Below are 14,966 nucleotides of genomic sequence, written 5' to 3'. Positions count from 1 at the left end.
CTTCGCTCCATCTCCTTTCCGCCAAGTAAAATGGATTTCTCTACCTGTCCAGTCTAGTACCAAATTCCTGTTCCCCCTGGTTAATATATACTCTACCTTTTTTTAAAAGAGTAGAGCATAAAGAAGCTGCACTTCCTGCTGCAGCTAATACTGTCCTATTCCTTTTCACCCTCTGCTTCATGGATATTAGAAGGAGGCTCCTGTCCATATTTCAGGATGATAATAGGGACCACTGAGGTATTAATTGCATTAAAAAAATATCACCTCACGAGGCTTTTGGCAATGGACAATAATACAATAAAGTACGGGGAGGAGAAAGGAATGGGAGGATAATGAGAGCTAGGGGAAGCGATATATATTAGGTGCATGATTTATTATAATCTTCAGCTGGTGGGTGATAAATCTGATTGGGTCATCTTCCAGCCATATTGGTTAATCCACGTGGGTATTCTGCCCAGTTATCTGGTTCACTGTCTTTAGTATGTGACTGCTCAAGTCATGGAAGCGCTGAGCTCCAGGCACAGGTGGAACTGATCATCTATTTCTACTACTCTTTGAGGTAAGTGTAAAGTCTGTTGTACAAGGTCCTACTCTTTCCCTTACTCCCAAGACACTTAAAGAGACCAAACTCTTTGTGAAAATAAAGGGCTTTTGTCTTTTTTCCAACTTCCTTTTGAGAAACCATAAAATACTTGGTGCTGAATTCTCTGGTTTACTCTTGCATTGATTTATCTGATGGGACAGGGCACTGGACACCTCAGTTCTGGATGCTAGTACTCAAATTGCTATGTAACTTTTACTTCATGGGACATGAGGATGATGGCGAGTGGATATGGGGGATGTTGAGACTTGCCTGCAATCACCTTGATTCTTGCCAATGTTTCACTTGTACAACACTACTGAAACGTAGTATTACATCTCTCTCTTATCATGGATAGGGAATGTTCAATACCTAATGACTCACGTGGTTCTCTAGGTGCTCTGGTTTTTCCCAATTTGTATTTCTCCTGAATTTTTTTTATTCAGTGTGTGGACACCTTTCCCCCCACACGTCCTTTATGACTTGGAAAATCCCAATAAAATAAATAATTGATTAAAAATATGGCTATTTGTTTTTATTCTAAAGCAGACCACCTACCATGTTACAAACCAAGAGGCTTGTGGGGTTTTAAAACAGATCGCAAAGGGCTGTTAGGAACTTTTTTAAGAGTAAAGAATGCCATAGGTAAGAGATGCCCCCAGGGCTTTCAGAAAGAGAAGAAACCAGCTGATATGCTGCTTTCTACATTCTCTGGTATGTCTGATGAGGAATATAAAATGGGTTTTTCTACAACGTGGACAGGAGTTCCATTTTAATATTAAGTTCGGTTTTCTAAAGCGTATGCCTTAGAAGACCCTAAAAACAAAGCATCTTACTAGTGTCCATGACTGGCCTGTGCTTCTAGATTCCTTGTAGGATCCTCAGCAATTTTGTCTTGATGTTGTGTTTTGAGTTCTTTCCTCCCCCACCCAACCTGCTACAATTGTACACAAAGCCCAATTCCCTCTTCTAGCACCGGGACTAAAGGCAGGAATGGGAAAGCCATGCTTCTGACTATTGCTTATGGCTCTCCAAAACTCTAAGGCCATCCTGGCTGATTTCCTCCAATTTGTTGCACTTACCTTCTTGTCTTGGCAGCCATACTTTTCTGAAGTAGCCCTTAAGGAGCTGAACTATGCTAATATTCATTTTTAAAAAACCTTTGCACCAGGTGCAAGACCCGTAAGCTGGGGAGGGACCATGCACTCTTCTTCTTGCTGCTTTTTCCTACAGGTAAGTAGATGGATGATTTGCTTAACAAATGTAAATTAAACTTGTTTGGAAAAAAACTCAGGGCAGAGGAGCAAATACATGATTGGAGATCAGTGAGTGCCTTATGAATAGTTTTGATGCCTTTTTCCATCCCGCTCCTTCCCAAACAAAGCTAGTCACAATGATTTGCATTTGTCACTCTTGGGCTGCATGACTGTAATTCACTGTGGGATGGAAGTCATGTTCCAGTTGTCCAGAAGGTGGCAGCTAGCCTTCCGATTGTGAATAGCTGCCATGGGAATGCTTATCTCTCATGCTCCAGATCCCTCTTCTGGCTATTAGGGCTTGTCTCTTTTATGGAGTTTTGCACTGATCTAGCTACAACAGTGCACGTTCCCAACACAGACACCTTGTACTTGGATGAAGTGTTGGCAAGCAGGGTCACTTGTACTGGTACAAGTCCTGCTTTACACTGGCGTAACCCATCTAAGCTTGGAGGTTTGCACTGGTGTAAAAATCCCTAATGTAGGCAACCCCCAAATGATGTCTCAATCCGGGACCATCTGCTCTTCTGGGATGACCCAGTTGTAGAACAAACTTCCTAAGGGAGGTCAGAGTGATCCAGATTCTGACCCGTTAGGCACATTGTAATACCCTTCATTTTGAGAGCGCTTTCCCATTGTAACCAGAATGGTGGAGGTCTAGTGGTGGCATATCTTTAGAACAGGCTCCTAGGCCTCGGAAGGACGAAGAGCCAGAAGCCATGAAATCCACCAAGGAGTATGATTTCCTTCTTTAACAATGTGGCTGCATGATGGCTGATGGATTTAGGCTCTCTGATGCATCTCTCGCTGACTCGTCTTGATGGTAACTCAGAGCCATACCTATGTCGCTTTGTAACTTTAAATGCTTTCACACAGGTTGGTGGAATTATCTTATCTACTGTGTACAGAAATTCCCCGATCCGCCTCTTTCAGTCACTTAGCATTGATTTCGCTGCCTTTACAAATAGCTCTTTGACCTCGCGTCCTGGCAACTATTGTGCGTGGACATGTTGATGCTGAACAGCAAGTGCTGCATTCAGGATTGGGATCCGTGCACTCTGTTTAGCGACTGAGAGCTGCGCTTTTATTCCAGAAATGTCTGGGAGGTGGACAGACACATCCACAGCAACTCTTACACGCTAATGGAGGATGGGAAGGGGAGAAAGTTCACTCCTCATTTGGACAGGATACCCTTTAAAGCCCATCTTGCATTTTCTTCAAAGCCAAGTGCTCCAGCGTGGCAGACCTGCCCATGATGTTATCTTTCTAGCCGTGTGGTATTTTTGTCTCTAAACTTTCAGCAGTGCATGAGAGGTATTGATGTGCATTATTCCTTTATCATGACACAGGCCAGGAGTGTTTTCTTTTCTAACAATCCCAGCTGCCCCCTGCCCTAATTCTGTCTCCCATTCCTGCTCTAATCACATTGCACTCAACCCTAAGAGTTGTTTCTCAATTGTATCCGAAACAGGAGGGAGACAGGATGGACTTTGAATTGCTCTCAGATTAGCCATTTGCCCAAGAATCTGATCTAGTCGATTGTATTCTTAATTCAGAATAAAACAAAACTTGCTTCTACCAAGTGTTATGAAATAACTAGTCCTCCCTTAAGAATTTGTCCCTCTAGAGCCCACTTCTGGTGTGCATGCTGTCATACCACGCTGGGAGGGGTTGCAAATGCTTTGGAGGAGAGGATTAAAAGTCAAAATGATCCAAACAGGATCAAATTCAATATGGACACATTCCAAGTACTCCACTTAGGAAGGAACAATCATTTGCACACATACAAAAATGGGAAATGACTGCCTAGGAAGGAGTACTGCGGAAAGGGATCTGGGGGTCATAGTGGATCACAAGCTAAATGAGCAACTGCGTGACACTGTTGCAAAAAAAGCAAACATCACTCTGGGATGTCTTAGCAGGAGTGTTGTAAGCAAGACACGAGAAGGAATTCTTCTGCTCTACTCCGTGCTGATTAGGCCTCGACTGCAGTATTGTGGCCAGTTCTGGGCACCACATTTCAGGAAGGATGTGGACAAATTGGGGAGAGTCCAGAGAAGAGCAACAAAAATGATTAAAGGTCTAGAAAACATGACCTAGGAGGAGAGATTGAAAAAATTGGGTTTGTTTAGTCTGGAGAAGACTGAGAGGGGACATAACAATTTTTAAGTACATAAAAAGTTGTTACAAGGAGGAGGGAGAAAAAATGTTCTCCTTAACCTCTGAGGATAGGACAGGAAGCAATGGGCTTAAATTGCAGCAAGGGAGGTTTAGGTTGGACCTTAGGAAAAACTTCCTGTCAGGGTGGTTAAGCACTGGAATAAATTGCCTAGGCCTAGATTGTGGAATCTCCATCATTGGGGATTTTTAAGAGCAGGTTAGACAAACACCTGTCAGAGCTGATCTACATAATTCTTAGTGCCGCCATGAGTGCAGGAGACTGGACTAAATGACCTCTCAAGGTCCCTTCCAGTCCTACGATTCTATGGATTAGCGGGGGGTTTAATGCCCCAGCCTTTGTACAGTTTCCTAAGGAGTACGCCTATTATTTGCCATGCCCTTGGGTAGGGGTTCTCAGACTTCACTGCCCCGCGACCCCCTTCTGACAACAAAAATTACTACACGACCCCAGGATCGAAGCCTGAGCCCACCCAAGCCCAGCTGCCCCGTGGGGTGGGGGTGGGGGGTGGCAATGCCAAAGCCCTGTGACTTAGCTGGAAGGTAGTGTACTAGATCCCCAGCAATGCCATGCATTGCCGTCTAGCTCGGGACACGGGTTGGGAGGATCTTTTAAAGTTTATTTAACAGTGACGGAGTGACGGCATTTGAACAAGGATTCCCCTTGTTAGCAGCCTGAACGCAGTTGTTTGTTCTGTGCGCTACCCCGAAAATCTACAAGATTAATGTTAAAAGGACACAATCAACTGGAAATTTAGTCACTTTCAAAAAGTAGCTTTACAGTAGTTTCAGGCATTTCCCTTTCATGTGTGTTTTTCCTTGTCAAACTTTGGTTTCACAGTCACTTTCCCCACCCCACCCTTTTTCAAATGTGTTTCTCTCCTGTTTGTGAGACCCACACAAACACCTGGAGAATCTGCTCAGAGAGGGGAATCCTGAAACTGACTAGATACAAAGTGCTGTCCTCAAATGCACACCTTGAAAAATATGTATTTTTCCTTCTAATCACATGACAGTGATCTTAGAGGCTACATAATAGCTACATCTTTTCCCACAGAAGGCGCAGTCTGTCTCTGGATGGTGGGAGTTGCATAATGTTCTACTGTGGGGGGAAAGCGATCACTGTATTTTTATACTCAGCAGTGGAAGAAGATGGATGAATGGATGTGGTATAGCACAATCCCCTGGAGCATTGACAATGCTGAGTTACGTACCTCCCTAAACTGGTTGAGATCTTGATATAGGCAGAGCAGCCTAGAGCATGTGTACTCACCAGAAAACAGCAATCACCCCCTAGCCCTGTTCAAAGGCAGCTGGTTTGTGTGTATGGGGCAGAGGTGAGCAGTAAATATTTGTGCATGGCTATTGAAAGTTTATTCTTTTCATTGGATGTATTTAGAGCTGGGGAATGTTGCCAGATTCACAACCCTGGAGACTGAAGCCCTCTCTCTCATCCACAGAGCAGGTGGAGCATAGGCAGAGCTTGATTTCCCCAAGTGCTGGACTCCTCCCAGCCCATCAGCTATGAGCTGGGGATGTCACCAAAAGACTGAATGACCTAGTTCACCAAGACTATCAACAATGGTGCCACCAGTTGATGAGACACAGGTGCCAGGCTCCTGGGAAATGGATTTACAATACCAGCTCCTTTCACAGAGACCACCAAATAGCCATCACACAATGACTTTTATTAACTACTGCCCTGGGCCTGAGCAGCCGAGCAATCTCCCTTCCCCATTAACCACCCAGTGCCCCTTCTACTTCTCATGGGAATTCTGGTTGCCCTGACTCTGGCGGGGATCTAGGTCTGTTTTGGGGAACAATGATTGTCATCTAGGGAAATGCCTTTCATTTTTCCATCACTTACCTGACAAGCTAGTAATCTCTCTGTATCTGTCCAGCACCTAATACAACGAGGCCTTGGCTTCCATGCACCACTGTACTATAAATATGATTTGTTGATATACAGCCTCTTTATTTACTAAGGAAACAGCAGAAAGGATACGGTGTCTGCTAAGCAGCAGCTAATTTTTACACATTGGAGCTGCCAGCTAGGAGATACAGCTGTTGATGACACACAAGGCAGTGAGCAGCAAGCATGTAAAGAGATGAGATAAGGGAGCAACCAAAAAAGAAACAGCGTGAAGTCCGTGGTTGCCTGACTGTGCTGAAAAAGGATGTGGAATTGCTTATGCTTGATAATCAAGTGAGACAGCGTCGTAGTTTTATTGCTGTGGTGTCTAAACACCAGCAGACAAGCAACCACTAAATGCTGCTGCTTAGACAAGTTGTTTTGGGTTTTTTTCAAAGAAAACTGTCATACTTCAGCAATGGAAGTTCCTTTGCAGAGAGGTTTCAATATGTGCCTGTATAATTTATCCTTTCTGGTGTTTGCTTTAAGGTTTTTTTGCTATCGTAAGCAACATGGGGTTCAAAAAGATGTGGCTAATTTTGTTATAAAATTAATAATGGGGTGTTATGCAGGCAAAAGATTCAGAAATCAAATCTCATCTTCAGGGCATAAACTGGTCAAGGGAGGAATCACAAGTGGCTAATGAATATATATTATAGAACTGTGAAAGGAAGGATGGGTTGGTGGCCTTTGTGGAGAAGGTGGAACACACCTGTATTTTAATGAAAATAGTGACAGTTCCCCACTCACTTTTGTATTGTTACTTCCTTGATATAAAGGGGTTTACTCTCTTTCCAGATACAGAAGAATAAGCAATGAAGTGACCGTGTGAGCCAGGAAGACATGTCAGGGTTGGTATGAATGGACTGTCAACATGTGAATGGAGCTACCTTAGCGGTAAAATAATGGACCTGTTGTTGGCCGTCCAACTTTTAACAAGTGCTAACCACGGGGACTTTTGAGATGTGGATGGGCAAGTTACTTGTGTGACCCGGGAGGGGAGTGGGCGTGAAACCCAAGATGGGGGGCAGTACATGTGCAAGGAGTATGCCTGGCACTTGAAACAAAGAACTGAGGTATGAGCAGCCTGCTCTCCTCTGGAGGGTGAGTCCGTCCCCAATGATTGGGAAAGGCAGCGAGGTTTTCTGCAGCAAGAGTTCACTCTTCCTTCCAGCAGGGTCCCCCGAGGCGGGGGGGGGGGGGGCAAATGGGGCAATTTGCCCCGGGCCCCACAGGGGCCCCGCGAGCCCTAGCCCTGCGGCGGTCCGGGTCTTCGGCGGCATTTCGGCGGCGGGTCCTTCAGTGCTGCCGAAGACGCGGAGCGACTGAAGGGCCCCCGTCGCCAAAATGCCACCAAAGACGCGGACCGCCACCGGGTGAGTACAAGCGCTGCAGCTCCCCCATTTTGCCCCAAGCCCCCTGAATCCTCTGGGTGGCCCTGCCTTCCAGGGCAAAGCAGAGCCGGCACAACTGAACAAGCAGAAGCGCCTGTGTTAAGTGAGACATGCATGTAGACTTTGCTTTACTACTCACCTAATGTCCCTATCCCCATATTTCAGCTGGCTAATCAATAATGTCCTGTTTGGAAAAGGCTGCCCTGTCACCGCACACCCCTGCCACTTGCAGAGCTCCCACACCAGAGAAGTCTCCAACAGCGGTTCAAGTTCTTCTGGACTTACTGAAGGAGCCACAGTGAGAAACAGGTGCTGAAGCCAGGGACCCAGTCTTGGAGTAGCCAAGTAACAGGGCTTGCCCTGGCAAAATGCGGAGGCTTAAGGCTGAGCAAAAGGAAGGGACTGCATAACAGTCAGAGGCCTACCACACCCTGTGGCACCTCCGCCAGCCTTCTTTCGAATATTGGACACTCCAAGAGGCAGCAGGATACTGGACATAGAGGATGTCTCAGGCCTGGTCAAGCTCTGCCTTGTTGGACATGCCTCACGCTGCTGTGTTTGGATCCACATGCTGGGCCTTGTGTTTGTAAGCTCCCCCTTGCCTGGGCAGGCTTCAGTCGCAGTCTCTGGCCTCACTGGCATGCTTCCTGGGCACAGACTGTCTGGTACCTCGCCCTTGAAAGTGGGGGCCCTACAGCCTAGCTGCCTCTGCCCCTGTACCCTCTGACTACTGCTGACACCCCCGTAGCTTAAGGGCACACTTTCCCAGAGCTCCATTCTCATGATCACTCTGGTTTACAGTTTATCCCTTCAGTGACACCTCATAGTTGAAGCGAATAGCCACAGACTTTATGGAGGGACGACTGTCACAATCACTCTGCACTTTAGACAGCAGCCAATACACCGATCCATGCAAAGTAAGAAATACCTGCCGGCAAGTCCCTGCCTGAGTTGCTTCATCTTTTTGACACATTCTTTGGGGTTTGGTCAGAGTCCTCCAAGGAGTTCAAGAACCTTTCTCTCCCCAGTCTCCTCTGGAGCACGGAGTCTCCTCTCCGACTCCTGGAGTCAGCATCCTTCAGCTCAGCTGGTCAGATAGCCAGAAAGATCCCTTCTGCCTTATTCAACCTGCTCCAGACTTCTTACCCTCAAGGGCTGTTCTACCCTTGCAGAGTCACAGACTGTGTTCCCCTGCTGGGGATTTTCCACTCCTCTGAAGAGTTGGAGCGACCTGGTTTCACCTAGATTGTCGCTCTGCAGCTTGTTCATTGTTCTGCCAGGTCCTGGGGGCCTATTCACTTGTTGCTGATAGTACTTAATATCTGCCTCATTCAAAGGCAAAAGTTCAGGCCTGGCTCCTCACCAGGGTTGCTGGAAATAATTTAACTCTTTGAGACCGAGTAGGTAGCAATCCAACTGTGAGTGGGGGAACTGAGTCGTACAATTTTAATAAAAGTACAGAAATTTCCCACGTTCCCCATGTCAGGATCCTGGCCTGCTCTGGTATAGCAAATACCTAAATAACCAGCCACCCCAGCTCCCAGTCACTTACACTAAGAACATCATCATCTCTTGTTACCCTTAGGTGGCCACCATTTTAGATTGCATAGTGAAGTTGGCCATGGTCATTGGAAGAAGGGAAAATTCTCTCTTCTCCCCCAACTACATTCATGCATTCTTGTAAAGAAACAGGGTTCTGGACTCCCCGCCCCCCCGCTTTCTGATTAATATTTGGTGTCCTCCGATTCCATAAATGAAAGTGCCTTTCAAACCTAGAATCTGAGTCCAAATAGTCTTGTTTTCAAGTTTTGTCAGTGTCAAGCTGTCCTGCATTGGTTCAAGAGGGGGAGTATCAAACTCTGGGCAGACTGATAAGAATCAGGGCACAAACCCCAAATTGGCTGTGAGTTCTAGATGTAGATTTTACTAACCAAATATCAAGCATAAACTCCTCGACCACTCTAACAGCTTTGGAGTACTAGACAGGCCCCTTGGGTACTTTGAATTCTCTCTTGCCACCCAGGTAAGCCTGTCTTTGTGAAAGATAATCCCTTGCACCAACCATCACAGCAATATTCAGTCACTTACCCCACGTCAATTACACCTTAGATCTCACACCAAAGGCAACACTTGTAGCCGATCCTATAATAAACTATCTACAGATTTATTAATAGGAAAAGGAACTAGGAGAGTTGACAAGGTTATAGCACGTAAACACACATACACAAATGAGTTCCAATCTTAAGTTTCCAAAGCAATAGATATTTCTATGATAAGCAAGCTCTATATGTCCTCTAGAGCCAACGCAGGCTAAGCACTGGGGATCTTTTGGTTATGTCTAGTAACCCTTGCCCCATGGAGTCCAAGCAGCATAAAGAGAGAGTTCCTCCTTCTTAGGGGTTTTTATTCCCTTCCCCCTTCTGTGTTGAGCTGCAAACTCTGCTGATAGGAGGAATTCACTTGCAATTCTCATCTGCATGGGGGAGGGGCAGAAGAGTAAACCACAAAGTCTTTTGTCCTCTGCAGTGTTCCACTCTAGTCCATCTAGTGTCGATGGGACTTCCTCAGCAGTCAGGATGTAACGCCTTCTGTTGGAGATCACATGCTTTATGCTAGTTAATGTCTTTCTCCTGTCTGGTGGTTTATACAGTCACAGAGGCTTGCAATGCAAACACTCAATACCCCTGGGGGAATTGTGCACCACTGCGCATGCACAGAATTTATGTCCCCCACAGATTTCTTTGCTTCCCTGCAGAAAAATGACTTTCTGACAGGGAAGCAAAGGGAAGCCTCTTCCCCTGCATGACATCCGGGGCCATGTCAGACCCACCCCCCAGATTTCTCCCCTGCCTGAAAGAAACTCTGCAAATCCCACCCTGCCACCACGCTTCCTGCTCCCATCACTCCTCAGCTGCAGGGGGACGGATCACTGTACAGGGAGCTGCTCCCCCATCCTCCCAACCCCCATGCATCCAAACACTCTCCTACCCAGACCCTCCCACTGAGCCTCACACCCCCACACCCAGAACCCCCCCTGACAAGTCCCACTCCCCCTGCACCTGGACAACCCTGAGGAGCCCCCCTGAGCCCCAACCAACTGCACCTGGATCTCCACCTGAGTGATCCCCACTCCCCCAGCATCTGGACCCCCCACTAAGCCCCCCACACCCAGACCCCCCCCGCCAAGCTCTATCCCCCCCCCACCTAGACTCCCCCACTGAGCCCCAACCACCTTCACCTGGGCCCCCCTGCAGAGTCCCATTACCGTTGCATCCAGAACCCCCACAACAAGCCCCTGTGCATCCAGACCCCCCACACCCAGATCCCCCACACAGAACCCTCTCAACCCACACCTGGGTCCCCCACACTAAACCCCTCCACACTTGGATCCCTCCTTGCTGAGCCTGCCTGCTCATACCTGGTACACCTGGCACGGAGGGGCAGGGCCCGGGGGTGTTTCTGGGGCAGGCCCAGTCCTTGTGCTATGTCAGGGTTGGGTGCAGCCTCACCACTGAGTTCATGTGCCCGGGGGGAGCTGCACAGTGCTCTCCCTCCTCTATGCAGCCAGTGGCCTGTGCTCCCCAATGCCATGCTGGAATCGCCACATTTATTTGACAAATAAAATTAGCAGAATTTTAAAATATTGTGTGCAGAATTTTTAATTTTTTGGTGCAGCATTCCCGCCGGAGTAACTCAAATATTACCTTAGCGTATGGGGTACAGATTTATACAGGAGATTAATGCAGGCTGCAATTTACAAGCATTCTACAAAGTCTAAACACGTTCCAATTCTTTTTTTTTTTTTTTTAAACAATACTGACAGAGGTGAGCCACACTGACTTCAACTATGTGTCTGCCAATGTTCAGGTGACATGGGGGGACCGTGGCCTGAGCTGGCACCAGGGTCGGCTCCAGGTTTTTTGCTGCCCCAAGCAAAAAAAAGAAAACAACCGGAGAGCCACCGCCGAAGCAAAAAAAAAAAAAAAAATCTACACAAAAAACCCTGGAGTGCCGCCCCTTGAAAAGTGCCGCCCCAAGCACATGCTTGGAATGCTGGTGCCTAGAGCCGGCCCTGGCTGGCACCTGGCCTGCCAGCATCACAGGCATGACTCACTCGCTCAAAAATACCCAGCAAACTGACATTAAAGAGGTGATTGTAACTAGGTGTTGTAAGAAAGCAGAACAAACCTGCTTAGTGTAGTAAGGTCTTTGTAATACAAGCCATCAGTAGGTTGTTTTAGAAAAAAAAACGTATTAGGCATGAGGCAGCTATAACTGCTTGTATTTTTAGAAGAGCTCTTGGGCTATTTAAGTGCAATGTGCGGCAGCCCTTATCTCTGTCCCTAAGCCGGGTTTGAGTTTGTTTTGGTACCGGAAAAAACAGCAACATAACCTGGGGTGTGAGAAGGGAGAACTGTTTAACGGTTCTCCGGCTGGTAGAAAAAACGGTGCATTCAATAAGAACCTGAAAGCAATGCTGTGAGGAATTTGCCCCCAGTCTGAGTCAGGCATTCACATAAGCGAAGCACTCGGAAGTGCATTCCAAACATTGCGTAACGACTGCCGTCTAACTCGTCTGAGGTCGGCAAATAGTCGAGTTTTGATTTTACAGTTGTAGGTGGGACACCTGGGGGCCAATGAATTGCTCGTGTTGCTCATTGAATTTAATCCAGCATGATTTTGATTTATGCAAGGTCGTAGGTGGCAGCTGATGTCACAGCTGGAATTAGTACCGAGCCGTTCCTGGCTCCCAGTTCTGGTCTTAGCGCAGGCCCCTTTTGCTGTGCAATACAACTCCGCCTCTGATTTCCCCGGCACCATGTTTCCACATCGCCCTCATTTTATCCACATAAATCATTTTGCACAGGTGCCTTGTGCCTTAAGTCAAACTGGTTGTCCTCTCCCTATTCCCACTTCTTGCAGTTTATTCGGAGCGTAGCCAAAGTCTCCATGTGGGTCTGGGAAGGAGGCTAAGCTGCAGTGTAATCCCCAAGGGGACTTGGGATTTTCAAAAATGTACTCTGGGTGACTTGGCAAATTTTAGAATTTGGGGGACAGGGAGTATTAAACTGCTGTTGGGTTATAAACTCTGAGGTGGTCCTGCGACACTAGAGTTAGCAGAGACAGCAGTTTTCATTGATAATTTCAGTTCTACTGGGGTCATTAGATATCAATGCTAAAGATTTTTCATATAACAGAGCAGCACAGAGCTTAAGGCTCCCACTGAAAGAAACACTAGCTAATAGACCACACTCAGGCAAAAGTCCAACCAATCAATGGGATCGTCTTAGGGGAGCATAGCAACCCCGGAGACAGGTGTGTGCCTTGGGTGGCTTAATCTGCCCTTATCTCATGGCTCTTCCTGTTAATTTCTGTGGTTTTAAAGTGCAGATACGTGGGCCTGGAGCTCACGCGGGATGAGGCGTACGATAGAATGACAGGCAGAATCTGGCCGTGTCGCATCTCCTTACGCCTAATCTCCCAGCAAAAGCCAAAGGATCGGATTCTCATTGACACTGAGCATGCCCAGTGCTGTGACGGTCCCTTTACGGTGATGCAAAGGAGTCTTAGCAGAAAGGAGAATCAGGCCTCAAGTCTTTTTTTCCCTCTGAATTTTCCAGTCTGGGGGTTGAAGTGGGCCAGTTTGTGGGAACTTGGTACCTTTTTCCTGGTAACTGTTGTTTCAGAATCTCAACGTTCCTTTAAAGAAAAAAAGAAGTTTCTACAGGGTTACAGTTGTGCAGAGAAGTGTGAAAACACGAACGGCGTGCAAACCAATGCCGTGTTGTCATCTTAAGGAAGCCTGAACCAATAGCTCTGAGCAGGGTAAACTGCCTCTCGCTTATCTCTCTGGGGTATTGGCACCTTCTGGCCGGACGCTCACCAAGCTATTGTGTTTGGGTCTCACAAGCTGGACCTATATACGTCTAAACTCCCTGAGGCTGAGAGGCGCCCAAGCCCTGCCTCTGGTCTCACCACACACTCTCTTGGGGTACGGCTCGTCTGTCTAGCATCCTCTTTCTGACAACTACAACCCCCACAGTCCAGCTGCCGCAGCCCCCAGGACCAGTGCTAACCCCCATGACATGCAAGTTGCTTAACTATCCCCTTCCCCTGAGCTCCAACCTTGTGGGCGCTCTGGATTACAGGTTACCTTTCCGGGGACATGGAATAGTTGAAACACATAGTACACAGGCTTTGCAGGAGGAATTCTAAATCATTACTTTTTACTTTAGACAGCACAAGAGAGATACAGGTCCAGACAAAACAATAAAACACCTACACACCCTTCCCTGCCTCAGTTTCCTCACCACTCTGGACATTCTTCAGGTCAGTGCCTTCCGCGCACAGTGTCTTCTCTCTCTTCTGTATTCAGGCTTCTGGTCTCTTTTCTCACTCTCCAAAATGGCCAATGGCCCAACAGGAATTTTTTTTTTAAATAACCTCCAGTCCCCTTAGGTGACCCCCGATCAGCCTCCTGATCGAAGTCCCCCACGACATGATCCTTCCTTATTTACCAGCCTGGTTTTCCTGGACAGTAGCCAACTCTTTGTGCCAAGGTGCATCCATTTGAATAGACGGCCATCAAGGTTTAACAGCCTTCCATCGTGAGCCCTGTCTCACTGCCCCCTGGGAATTCCAGTCCAACATGGAGGTAAAAAGACCACAGAGAAAGCTCATGTTAAAAAATGGAGTTTGCCGTTTGACACTGAGTGCTCATGATCTCTGACAGAATTAATATGTTGTGCAAAGACAGATTATCGCAGCTGTTACCGCTGAAACTTGACAACAGTAGATTAAGAATTCTCTCGTGTGTGGCTATTGCCCCGGAGGCCGAAAATGGTACCGTTCCTAGCCAAATCTTGGGGACATCTACACCCACTGTGACTTGTTTATTAAGGAGGGAAAATAAAGAGAAACAGCGATAAGTACTAAGAGAGCAAAACCTTTTTCTTCTTCTCTTGCAAACGGAGACGTCTGGAACCAGGTTGGTGTAATGAAGATTTTTAATCCTTAGGAATGCCTAACTTCAGACCAGGAAAGCTTCTTTGCCTGAAGAAAGGTTGCCTTATGGTTAGAACCACAACGGAGAGGTAAATCTGACCACTAGGGACTCTGTGCCTCAGTTTACCCCATGTAAAGGGGAAATAGGAACAGTACACCTGTCCCATTGGAGTGTTGTAAGACTTGCTTAATTTAACTGCTTTGAGGTCATTGGCTGTGATGTGCCATATAAGTACAAAGTAGTATTGATAAATGTGCATATTCCACATCCTCCCTGCCATAGTGCCTGGCCACAAGGGTGAAGGCAGAGCAATACACTTTTCCTGTTAATATAGTTTCTTCTACTGCAGCTATAAATGCAGAAATAATAGGCTGTATTGTGGCTTTCTATTTCCAAGTGATATAGTGTGTTAACAACAGATGATCACCCTGCTGTCCTAAACCAGGTAGCTCTCAAACTTGGAGGGCTCTTGGACCCTGAGGAAGCCTGGATCTCTCTCTATATGTATGTAGCACTGTATTATAATTAGTGCCTCACACTTCCTCAAGATTTAAACTGATGCACTGTACATTCGGCCGGCTGGCACTGCTGTTAGCCAGCACCTTAAAACACTCCCTTCGCAGGGCTGCTTCCTGCTCTG

Source organism: Chrysemys picta, chromosome 15, assembly GCF_011386835.1.
Source record: "Chrysemys picta bellii isolate R12L10 chromosome 15, ASM1138683v2, whole genome shotgun sequence".
NCBI lineage: Eukaryota > Metazoa > Chordata > Testudines > Emydidae > Chrysemys > Chrysemys picta.
This window is presented reverse-complemented; position numbering follows the sequence as displayed.